Below are 13,130 nucleotides of genomic sequence, written 5' to 3'. Positions count from 1 at the left end.
AAGCATGCAATTCTTCACTTTATTTCCTTCATGAACTTTTCTCTAGTGAAAGTGATGCGTCTATCAGAACATGATGAATATGAAAACATATAATAACATATATATTATATCATAACATATGTATAACCCATATTATATTACCTGCTATTTGGGGGAGTGGGGAGAAGAGGGAGGGAGGGAAAGAATATGGACCACAAAATGTCAGAAAATAATTATTGAGTGCTTGCTTCGGCAGCACATATACTAAAATTGGAACAATACAGAGAAGATTAGCATGGCCCCTGCTCAAGGATGATACGCAAATTCGTGAAGCGTTCCATATTTTTAAGGAAGGGGGCCTAGCAGTACCAGATATCAAACTATACTATAAAGCAGCAGTCATTAAAACAATATGGTACTGGCTAAGAGATAGAAGGGAAGATCAGTGGAATAGACTTGGGGTAAATGACATCAGCAAGACAGTGTAGGATAAACCCAAAGAGCCCAACTTTTGGGACATGAATCCACTATTTGACAAAAACTGCTGGGAAATTTGGAAAACAATATGGGAGAGTAGGTTTAGATCAACATCTCACACCCTACACCAAGATAAATTCAGAATGGGTGAATGACTTGAATATAAAGAGGGAAACTATAAATAAGTTAAGTGAACACAGAATAGTATACTTATCAGATCTCTGGGAAAGGAAAGAATTTAAAACCAAGCAAGAGTTAGAGAAAATTACAAAATGTAAAATAAATGGTTTTGATTATATTAAACTAAAAAGCTTTTGTACAAACAAAAACAATGTAGTCAAAATCAGAAGGGAAACAACAAATTGGGAAAAAATCTTTATAACAAAAAACTCTGACAGGGGTCTAATTACTTGAATATAGAAGGAGTTAAATCAATTGTATAAAAAATCAAGCCATTCCCCAATTGATAAATGGGCAAGAGACATGAATAGGCAATTTTCAGGTAAAGAAATCAAAAGTATCAATAAACACATGAGAAAGTGCTCTAAATCTCTAATAATTAGAGAAATGCAAATCAAAACAACTCTGAGGTATCACCTCACACCTAGCAGATTGGCCAAAATGAAACAAGGGGAGAGTAATGAATGCTGGAGGGGATGTGGCAAAATTGGGACATTAATGCATTGCTGGTGGAGTTGTGAAATGATCCAACCATTCTGGCTGGCAATTTGGAACTATGCTCAAAGGGCTATAAAAGAATGCCTGCCCTTTGATCCAGCCATACCATTGCTGGGTTTGTACCCCAAAGAGATCATAGATAAACAGACTTGCAAGAAAATATTTATAGCTGCGCTTTTTGTGGTGGCAAAAAACTGGAAAAGGTGGGTATGCCCTTTAATTGGGGAATGGCTGAACAAATTATGGTATATACTTGTGATGGAATACTATTGTGCTAAAAGGAATAACAAACTGGAGAAGTTCCAGGTGAACTGGAAAGACCTCCAGGAACTGATGCAGAGCAAAAGGAGCAGAGCCAGAAGAACATTGTACACAGAGACTGATATACTATGGTAAAATCGAATGTAATGGACCTCTGTACCAGCAGCAATACAAAAACCCAGGACAATTCTGAGGGATGGATGGTAAAGAACACTACCCACATCCAGAGGAAGGACCGCAGGAGAGGAAACATATACAAGAAAAGCAGCTGCTTGAACGCAAGGGCTGGGGTGGACATGATTGCGGAGGTGGACTCGAAACTACCACACCAATGCAACTACCAACAATTCGGAAATAGGTCTTGATCAAGGACACATGATAAAACCATTGGAAATGTGTGTTGGCCATGGGTGGGGGGAATGGAGGGGTTGAAGGGGAAAGTAGGAGCATGAATCATGAAACCATGTTAAAAATGAATATTAATAAATGTTTAAAATTAAAAAAAGAAAAAAGAAAATAATTATTGAAAATTGTCTGACATGTAATCTAAAAAAAGTTTTTAATAATTAAAAAACATATTCTATCCTTAAGTCTGAGCTTCCTCTTCCTTCTAATTCCAGTATATCTCTTCCAGAACTCTGTCCAAAAACTAACAGAAGTCTTCATACACTGGCCTCACAGGAATGAGGTTTCACAAGCATCTATTTTTGGTGGATTCCGAGATGACTATATATCACAAAGTAGTGTTATAGAAGAAAAGGAATCTGATGGCTTGCCTTCTCCCAGACCCATTACTCTTCACCTTTGCTGTTTTTCTAAATTTCATCATTGTTTTGACTTTCCCTAAGTTTTTGTGTGGATATGGAAAGGGAGAGGAGGAAAGAGCTAGGGAGATAGAGGGAAAGAGAAGGAGAGAGAGAAATAACTGACAGACTGGCAGTCTCATAAACTTTGTGGACTCCTCAGAAGATTTTTTAAATGCATAAAATGGAATACATGGGATTATAAGGAAAGCAATTATATTAAAGGGGTTATCAAAATATAATTCTCTAAAAATTCATGGGAACCCTAGCTTAAGAACCGTTGCTCATGAATGCAGATCTAATGTTCTATAGGGTCATAGGCTTAATCAGTGGCCTCTTATTTGGATCAGAGTTAAATCCAAAGGAAGTGTGATTACAATAAAAAAGTAAACAAAGTACTGGAAACAGGTTTATACTTCATTAGAAACTGTCCACATAGGTCAAGGGGACAGATCAAGTAGGTAAAAATCTCATAATTTTTTGTATACTACTGTTATCTGAAGCCTTAGATAATGGAGTTAATATTCTATTGCAGTGAAAGGAAAAGTCTTTACCATCTGGATTCTACAATTCCATGTTTATTCGCTCCTAACTCTTCATTTAATAACTCCATTGATTTTCATTGTGATGAAACTTCACAACTCAAAGTACTTAAAAAGTCACCTTTGTGGTAAAATTTGTTCCTTCCAGAAAGTTAAAATATAGGGGAGCTCAGGAATCTTCAAATATTACTCTGCCCAGCAGATTTTATTCATCTTGATGTTCAGTTAACTTTAGTTATCCAGCTTCCATTCTTTCAAGGACAAAACAAATGAATAAATAAAGGGGCCAACAAGAATAAAATAGTCTGAGAGAGGTTGCTTGGAAAAAGCTGTTGTATGTAAATGACACTGATTTTGTCTTATGCTATCATCAGGAGAAAAGACAGAAACATGGAGATTTAAGTCTGTGAACAAACAGGAATTATCTAGTGGAAACCTATAGACTATCTGTAACAAATTTCATAATTAGCTATAATATGTGACTGACAAGATGAAATAAAATTTTTGTTTGTTCAGAGACATTGATTCAACAAAATAATCTCACAATATTAATTTGATTTTTTTCCCACTAGTTTACAACTGGCTTAATAAACTTGATCAAACCAATTCTGTGTGTGTGTGTGTCTTGGTGTGTTCTATATGTCTGTTATTCTGTCTTTCCCTGTTACTTTGTCTCTTTCCCTACCTTGACTCCTTTTTTCTCTGTCACTCTACCTCCCATGAACCCTCCTTATTTCCACCATGTATAAATTTGAGAAGCTTGTTAGAACTTGTTAGCTGCTTCAAGAGACTCCCAAGTGCTGTACAACAGACTATGACAGAGGAAAATTTTTATTTGTATTTGCTCCATATGTGATGTCTTATGATAGAATTCTCTAAATAATATCAGACTTCTTCCAGTGTTTGGTAATCAGATAATATTAGAGCTGATAGGGGCCTTGAGAGTCACCTCACTTTATGAATGAGGAAAATGAAAGGCAAAGCATTAAGAGCCCATACATAATGATTAACATTTATAAAGGATTATATTCGCAAATCGCTTCAGATAGTTTCTCTCTTCATGTTATCATGATATTTTTGATCAGTAAATTTAAGCCTAAGATGTTAAGTAATTTTGTTTGTCTTTAGTTTCACACCATCATATTTTTCCTCAGTTTCCCTACTCTTTCCCTCCCAGAAAGTTGTTTTATGTAGCAAATACTATTTTAAAAGAAACAAAAAAAGGAAAAGAAAGAAAAAGAGAAAAAACAGCACAATTAATAAATACATTGAAAAAGTCTAAAAGCACATGTGATGTTCAATGTCTTTGGAGTCCCCATCTCCAAAAAATGAGTGGGTTGGGAGGGTTCTCTTTCTTCTTTGAATCATGCTCAGTTTTTATAAATTTTGCTTCTTCACCTTTGATTTTATTATGTGGGCTAATTTTTAATATTATTTTTATTTTTTTAAGAAAACATAACAAATATGTGAGAATTTCTGAAACAGACTATAAACTCTAGACCTTTTGACACCAAGCACAGAACTTTTTCACTACATCTTTGCTGTTTCCAGAGAGACAAAAGCCTAGCTCTAACTAGAGAGTAGGCAAACTAGGACTTAATGCCCAAGACTTCAGTTGACAAAAGTAACAAGTGTTATCTCCTATGTCCCGCCAGTCCGGCTCTTCAAAATCTTTTGTAATTAGCATTTTGTTCTGAAACCATATGCATCAGAGGCAAATGTACTCTGGGAGGAAATTTACTAATGGGGTACATTCTGCAGTTACTGACTATTGTACATTGAGATTTGTGTACTGAGATGTTTCTTATATAAGGGCTTGTAGATGAGGTCACAGAATCCTGCTGCTTTCACAGAAGCACAGAAGTTTCATCTTTGTCTCATTTGAAATTGAAAAGGACCTTCAGACTTTTTATCCTGCAACTTCACTAGGCTGCCATTCACTGTGGTCACAGTTTTAGAATTTGAGTGCCTTTGGAATAAAGTCCTGGAATAAATGTCATTTGTTATCTCTAGATATGAAATAGAAATGAACAAAAATAATAGTTTTCTGGGGAATCATGGTTTACTTGACTCCTTTTTTTCCACCTAGAAAACTATCCTTTTTTACAATTTTGCCCACTGACTGTATTTTGATATTGCATGCTGGGCAATGTCTTTCCCATCACATTATATTATGTTACTCAGCAGGAGTTCTACATTGCTAGATAGTACATCTTATTGTCGGTGTCAGACATTGACTTTGATTTCTTCTTTGCCAGTTATAATTGCATACAAAAATGGGACCAGGTTCATCATGTACTTTTGAAAACTAAGTTAATAAAGTCTGTGTTTATGGATGTGAGAATTCCACTGAGATGCTGAAAAAAACATGTCAGTGTTTCCAAGTTCTAAACTTATACAAAACACTTGGAAAAATTCCAGATTTTACAATTTTATTACGAAACAGTTCTCTTCAGGCTCTGTGAGTATCCAAAATATACTTGTGTATGACAATGTGTCACTGAATTAATTCTCCAGCAAACGAATATAGCATCTGATTTGACCATCATGTTGTATTCTACTTTAGTCACTAGTTCGGTGGTATTTTCAGAATCTCTATGGTTTATGCTTGTGATTGCTTTCCTAATACACTGTAGGGTTCCCAAAATCCACCAGAAAGTTCTTAAGATGCAGACTTTTAGAATTCTTGTCAAAATATTAAATCATAATACTGACATGAAGGGGAAGGTAACTTGTGTTTCGCATATGTTAAGGATATTAGAAATAATTTTCTTCCTAAGTCCTTACCTTATAGCTTAGTATCAATTCTAAGGCACAAGTCTGGGAAGGGCTAGGAAACTGGAGATAAATGACTTGCCCAGGGACACATAGCTAGGAAGTATATGAGGCAAGATTTGAACCTAGGTCCTCTTGACTCCAGGTCTAGTATTCTATCCACTATTCTACCTAGTTGCCCCTAGATATGATTTTTATATTAACTTTCTACCTGAATCTTTAACTCTGAGACCCAAAGGAAAATAATACCACCTTTAGAGAAATAGAACAAAGCAGTAGAAGGAAGTTTATTAAAACTGAAAACACTCTTATTGAAAACCCTGGAAAGTATAGGAATAGAAGGACCTTTCCTAAAAATAATAAACATTATATACCTAAAACCATCAACAAGCATCATATGCAATGGGGATAAATTAGAAGCCTTTCCAATAAGATCAGGAGTGAAACAAGGATGCCCATTATCTCCTCTATTATTTAACATTGTACTAGAAACACTAACAGTAGCAATTAGAGTAGAAAAAGAAATTGAAGGTATCAAAATAGGCAATGAGGAGACTAAGCTATCACTCTTTACAGATGATATGATGGTCTACTTAAAAAATCCTAGAGAATCAACTAAGAAGCTGGTAGAAATAATCAACAACTTTACCAAAGTTGCAGGATACAAAATAAATGCACATAAATCATCCGCATTTCTATATATTTCCAATACATCACAGCAACAAGAGGTAGAAAGAGAAACACCATTCAAAATCACCCTAGACAATATAAAATATTTAGGAATCTATCTATCAAAACAAACACAGCAATTGTACAAAAACAACTACAAAACACTTTCCAAACAAATAAAACTAGATCTAAACAATTGGAAAAACATTGATTGCTCATGGGTATCACGAGCTAACATAATAAAAATGACCATTCTACCCAAATTAATTTACCTATTTAGCGCCATACCTATCAAATTACCAAAAAACTTCTTTACTGAATTAGGAAAAACTATAACAAAGTTCATCTGGAATAACAAAAGATCAAGAATATCAAGGGAAATAATGAAAAAAATATGAAGGAAGGTGGCCTAGCAGTACCAGATATTAAACTGTACTATAAACCAGTGGCCATCAAAATGGTATGGTACTGGCTAAGAGACAGAAGGGAGGATAAATGAAATAGACTTGGGGTAAGTGACTTCAGCAAGACAGTGTATGATAAACCCAAAGAGCCCAACTTTTGGGACATGAATCCACTATTTGACAAAAATTGCTGGGAAATTTGGAAAACAATATGGGAGAGATTAGGTTTAGATCAACATCTCACACCCTACACCAAGATAAATTCAGAATGGGTGAATGACTTGAATATAAAGAGGGAAACTATAAATAAGTTAAGTGAACACAGAATAGTATACTTGTCAGATCTCTGGGAAAGGAAAGATTTTTAAAACCAAGCAAGAGTTAGAGAAAATTACAAAATGTAAATTAAATGATTTTCATTATATCAAACTAAAAAGCTTTCGTACAAACAAAAACAATGCAATCAAAATTAGAAGGGAAACAACAAATTGGGAAAAAAAATCTTTATAACAAAAAACTCTGACAGGGGTCTAATTACTCAAATATACATGGAGTTAAATCAATTGTATAAAAAATCAAGCCATTCCCCAATTGATAAATGGGCAAGAGACATGAATAGGCAATTTTCAAGTAAAGAAATCAAAAGTATCAATAAACACATGAGAAAGTGTTCTAAATCTCTAATAATTAGAGAAATGCAAATCAAAACAACTCTGAGGTACCACCTCACACCTAGCAGATTGGCTAAAATGAAAGAAGGGGAGAGTGATGAATGCTGGAGGGGATGTGGCAAAATTGGGATATTAATGCATTGTTGGTGGAGTTGTGAACTGATCCAACCATTCTGGCTGGCAATTTGGAATCATGCTCAAAGGGCTATAAAAGAATGCCTGCCCTATGATCCAGCCATACCATTGTTGGGTTTGTACCCCAAAGAGATCATAGATAAACAGACTTGTACAAAAATATTTATAGCTGTGCTTTATGTGGTGGCAAAAAACTGGAAAATGTGGGTATGCCCTTCAATTGGGGAATGGCTGAACAAATTGTGGTATATCCTGGTGATGGAATTCTATTGTGCTCAAAGGAATAATAAACTGGAGGAATTCCATGTGAACTGGAAAGACCTCCAGGAATTGATGCAGAGGGAAAGGAGCAGAGCCAGAAGAACATTGTACACAGAGACCAATACACTGTGGTAAAATAGAATGTAATGGATTTCTGTACTAGCAGCAATGCAATGACCCAGGACAATTCTGAGGGATTTATGGAAAAGAACGCTACCCACATTCAGAGGAAGAACTACAGGAGTGGAAATAGAAGAAAAACAACTGCTTGAAAACATGGGTTGAGGCGGACATGATTGGGGATGTAGACTTGAAACTACCACACCAATGCAACTATCAACAATTTGGAAATAGGTCTTGATCAATGACACATGTTAAAACCAGTGGAAATAAGCATGAGCCAAAGGGGTGGAGGAGAGCTGGGGGGCAGGGGTGAAGGGGAAAATAAAAGCATGAATTATGAAACCATGTTAACTTTTCTAAAAAATAAATATTAATAAATGTTTTAAAAAAAGTGAAAACACTGAGGGTGGTTAAAAAATGTCACCTTAAAATCTGGAGACCCCAAATTTGTTCCTATCCCTTTGGAACTCTAGGGAAGTCCCAGACTGACCTGTTTCAGACTGAACAATAGACTTAAAATACTTAATGATCCCAGTTTAGGTGGACTGATAGAAGCAATCAAATGTTAAATACACTTCTTTGTCCTAGAAGTTTCCCCCATTGTATCAGAGATCCCTTCCCAACAAGACCAACACCTGTGCAGAAACCATCCTTTTAGTATCTATTGTAGTAGACCACTCCCTGATATCCCAGCCTCTGGCTACAGCTTCTTTCCCAAGCCTACTTACCATCTGTTAGTGTATGTTTGATGTTCTGAGTTCCCCAGAAGGTGTATAAGATCTCTGTTTTTTTGTTCTTCAGAGAATCATCTTGTGGGTTCAATATCATAGAAATACTGTCCCCAGAGTCTTAGAGCTCTTGGATTTGTGTGATTTTTAGGCATTGAATCTGTGTGATGGCCAAATACTGAACACTATCTCTTTCCTGATTAAAGACCTGGTTTTACTGACTACTTTAGTAGTTCTATGTTTTTCAAAATTGACAAACAATTTACATTAAAAAGATAAAGGCAATGACTGTGACAAGATGGATCATGGCCCACAGTAGAAATATAGCTATCATACTGTTGGAGCTACCAGATGATAACCTAACAACAATGAGAAGAGCATAGGATATTTCCTTGGACTGGAAGACAGTGATAGAGAAGAAATGGAACATGAAAGAAGCTCATAAAAATCACTGAGGAGGGTGAGTAGCAGGCCAGGGTACAGGGCATTATAATGAAAGGACAATAAGGAATAGAGTACAGATAAGGAAGAAAACACTCCAAATGTTTTTTCTCTTGTTGGGTCTCTGATTACAGAAGTGTATGTCTACGAGGTTAGAGAATTGGTGGTTTTAGGGTAGGAAATTCTTTCATTCCATTGCAAAATATTTGTACTGATCTACTTCAAAGATATTTCTATAATTACCCTAAATGCTGGGTAAATCCATAGGGGAAAATGGAGAACTCCCATAAAAGAGAGGAATTTTCAAATATATAGACTCAAATTTGAGTCTACTCAATGGAAGAGCTACTCTAGTTTTGGCTTTGTGAGCCTGAATGGTCATAAAAGAAGCTTATAGCCACCCTTAGGGGAATTCTATATGCAGAGATTTCCAAGCTCCCCTGGACAGGAGATGGGAATATGAGTTAAAGAAGATTAGTGGTTTCCAAAGCACATCCAGAGTCTCATGTCAAGAGAGGGACATAAGGTTTACACGGGTTTTTTTTTTTTCTGAATTCATTTAGGTACTTTTAAGGTAGGGTTACAGCTTTAAACTTCTCTAGGGGGTACTGGACTGGTATTTTCTGCTTTCCAACATTCTTTTAGGAAACAGTTTCTGTTTGGAAAAGGTTAGGTTTTGGAAGAGGGAGAGAATGTAGAGGAAAAGTTAGGGTTAGAGATAGTAGAGGAGGCAGGAAGAGGTTAGAGGGTTAGTAGGTAGAGGAAGGTAAAAGAAGAAATTTCCTTCTAGATTTAGTCTTCATCATAATTTAATCACATTTTAAATTTCTTTGATCAGTATTTATTATGAAGTGTTTCTTAAGCAATTTCGTTTTCTAATCTTTTCCTCCAGGACTGACTGAATAATATCTTGGCAATTCATTGAATTGTTTTCCTGAAACAGGATTCTTAGAAGGATGGCTGAAATAGACTAGTGCCTGAGAGATATAGGAAGCAATAAAAGGCCACAAAAAAAGAACTACATAAATATGCCTTCCAAGATGTTCATAGATGATACAATAGTCAATGTCTAATTTAATTCATCCTAAAAAAGTACATAATTACCCTGCACTGATGGATGGTGAATACATTTTCACTGAGTATTTTGATTTGTAAGGGTTTTTTTCTGTCTTTCTTTAGGCTTAAGGATAATATTAGGATAGCTTCTTCCTTTGATGAAAACTCTGATGACCAATCACCTATTTCAGAGTACTTACTTTGGACTAAATAAAGTCTTTTAAACTGGTCATTAGTTGATCATTCACTCTTTCCTTGTGACATAGATATTGAGTCTCTTCTTTGATGGCTAAGGTTTCCAACTGCTCCCCTAAATTAGAAGTATAAGTTTAACTTCTTTTGTATATACATAATATATTATAGCCATTATTCTTTGATGTGCCTCAAACTGTTTCTTCTCTATGTCTACATGGTGCAATCAAATTAAAAGTTATTTTCTTATGTACAGGTGACTGCATTTTTATATCTTCTAACCATAGCAGCTAACTTCAAGTGAGATGAAGAAAATGATGGGATTGATAAATAACTGTCTTCTGGACAGATTCTGTTAGGTTGTCAACCAATAAACTTTACTCTCTAGATCAATGATATCTAACGTAGTAACTATTTTCCCAATGAACTCATAATTGCCTAATCTAATGTCTCCAGTTTCATATATGAAGTAAAATCCCCTGCTTCCACCCAACCCAATAACCCACAAATAGGTTTCTTATTTGGTAGGAATAATGGGGTATACATGCCCAAGTTTATTCCATTCTTTTCACTTCCTTGTACTTCCTTCTTGTAGGCTAAAAGTGTAGAGGCCACTCACAGGCCCAATTCCACTAGTAAGCATCACAGGAACTTTGAACTATTGTGTTTCCAAAATGGACTGACTCATATACTTGTAGGCAACCTGGTAGCTTCCTAATCCCTAGTGTTCCCCAAGTTAATTCTGCATATAATGCTGACACCTGATTAGCATATCCCACTGTAGCACAAAAGCCCTAAGCTCAAGAGATCCACTAACCTTGAACTCCCCAGCTGGTATTAAAGATATATGCAACCATACCTGTCTACTTAGTTTTCAAGACCTGGCTTAAATCTTTTTGTTTTCACAAAGCTTTCCTGGATCCCCTATCATTCAACCCCAAATTGAAATGCTCTATTCTATTTTAGAGTTCTCTTGGTTCTCTGTTACCCCAAAATTCTCAATTATATCCTATTTCATGTTCTAGTTCTTATAAATGACTAGTCCCCCTTAAAGTTCTTCATGAACTATAAAATATTAAATTTTATATTTATATAAATTTATATAAATCAAAATATTTATATAAATTTATATAAATTAAAATATATGTGCTATTACTATTAATAGATTGTTAATTCGTTTAAGACAGAGAATTTTCTACCATATCTTTGTATCTTTTAAAGCATTCAACATAGGTATTATTCATCTTCATTTAGAAGAGGAACAATGACATCAAGGGGTTGATATCTTGACTTGGGTGTAGAATTGGATTTGAATGAGGCAGAAGCATAAAGTTGTTAGCCTCACTCTCTCTCTTCTATTCTTTGAAGTCCAGGAGCAAGACAAAAGTCAAGATGACAGGTGATGGTACAAGAAACATTGGATGACCTGGATGTCTTTGATTCTGATCAAGATCTAAGCACTCCGTAGTGCTTGTTTCCACTGCCTTTATGGCCATTGGAACAAATTAATCATATCTTCCCATTCTATCAAGGGAAATCTTCATATGCATGCGGTAGATATCACCCTAAACCACTGAAGGGTATGAAACCTGTTGGTTACCCTCAACCTGATTTACTCCATCTGCCAAGACAGTTTTAATGGAGCTGGGGGCTGTACATGACACAGATTCCTGGAGCCAAAGGTAATATAGTTGGGTGACTGGTAGGCACCAAAAGTAGATGAACAGCACTAAAAGGGCTTTGCAAACCATCACATCAGAGGCGTTAGTCCTCAATGCATATGACATACACATTAAGCAGAGATATACACATATAGGCTACTTAATATTTATTGAATTGCATTTCTTAAAAGTAATAATAGATTTCTTCATAGGTAGAAGAAAGTTCAGAAATCTTACAGCTTTTATTTCATTATTTTAAAACCCCTGAAAATAATAGATATTAGTTAAATACTGTTGTGAGGAAGATTAGTTAGTAATTAAGTATTAAGGATATACCTAGCAGGCTGGAGCTGGAGAATTCCAACATGGAATGAAGGAGCAGGAAGGAGGTGCTTGTGCCCTGAGAATGACTCCATTAGTGGTGGGCACAAACTGTTGTTAGCCCTGGGAGATCTCAGAGGAAAGGACACCCTGCATCCTGATTTCCCTGGGATCCTGAGTGGCGGTGATTTCCAACAAAAGGACAAGACCTATAGAGAAGCATCAAGAAGAGGAGAAGTTTGGGATCTGGTGTACAGCATCTCAAGCACACTCTTTCTTCTTGGATATCTTGGACCACCTAAGGTTTTGGCATTCTGATCATCTGTGGATTACCGTGAGATCCCCAAAGCTACCCTCAGCCCTTTAGCTGTACTGATCAAATCTGGCTGGAACCAGGTTTGATGCAGTCCTCTCTGTGACTCCTGCACTGCTCCCATGGCCCTGTCTGCTTAGATCACTAAGTTAGTGTAGAGAAGTCCTCCCCTTGCCCTGTGGTTTTGTCATTAGGTTTTAAGTATAGAAATCCCTTTCCCACCTTTTAGGTAAACATAATTAAACCAGTTAAACCCTTTTACCTTGCCTGCTTGTTTCTAGGGGAAGCTGGGTGACAGTTAAGACCAACTGCTGTTCCTGTGTTAATCCAGTAAACTCTGGTCTTTCCATCCTGGTCCAGTCTCTCCTAGGTCTTTCCATCCTGGTCCAGTGTGTATACCCACAACTATTTAGATTTATTGTAACATCCCTGGTTCCCTCCATTACCTATTTTCACAATACCAAGTTCATATGATTAGTCAGTGTCAGGGCTGCAAATCAATCTAGCCAAGGTTACACATTCGAAGATTATTGTTTATTTGGATTGCACCATGAATATTTGAACCCTCTTTCTTTGGGGAGAGACAAAGAGGCAGAGACAGAAAGATAGACAAAGATACAAAAATAAAGAGATGGAAAGA

The 13,130-nt window shown here is 36.1% G+C and overlaps 1 non-coding gene across 1 annotated transcript; it reads left to right on the top strand.

Moving 5' to 3' along the window:
- The first annotated feature begins 219 nt into the window (after positions 1-219).
- Positions 220-326, top strand: LOC123243310. Its single transcript, XR_006505859.1, has one exon. It is a non-coding gene; the product is annotated as a U6 spliceosomal RNA (small nuclear RNA).
- Positions 327-13,130: the final 12,804 nt, after the last annotated feature.

Source organism: Gracilinanus agilis, chromosome 3 (genome assembly GCF_016433145.1).
Source record: "Gracilinanus agilis isolate LMUSP501 chromosome 3, AgileGrace, whole genome shotgun sequence".
Lineage (NCBI taxonomy): Eukaryota > Metazoa > Chordata > Mammalia > Didelphimorphia > Didelphidae > Gracilinanus > Gracilinanus agilis.
Note: the sequence above shows the minus strand (reverse complement) of the source record. Positions and strands in the feature narration are given on the sequence as shown.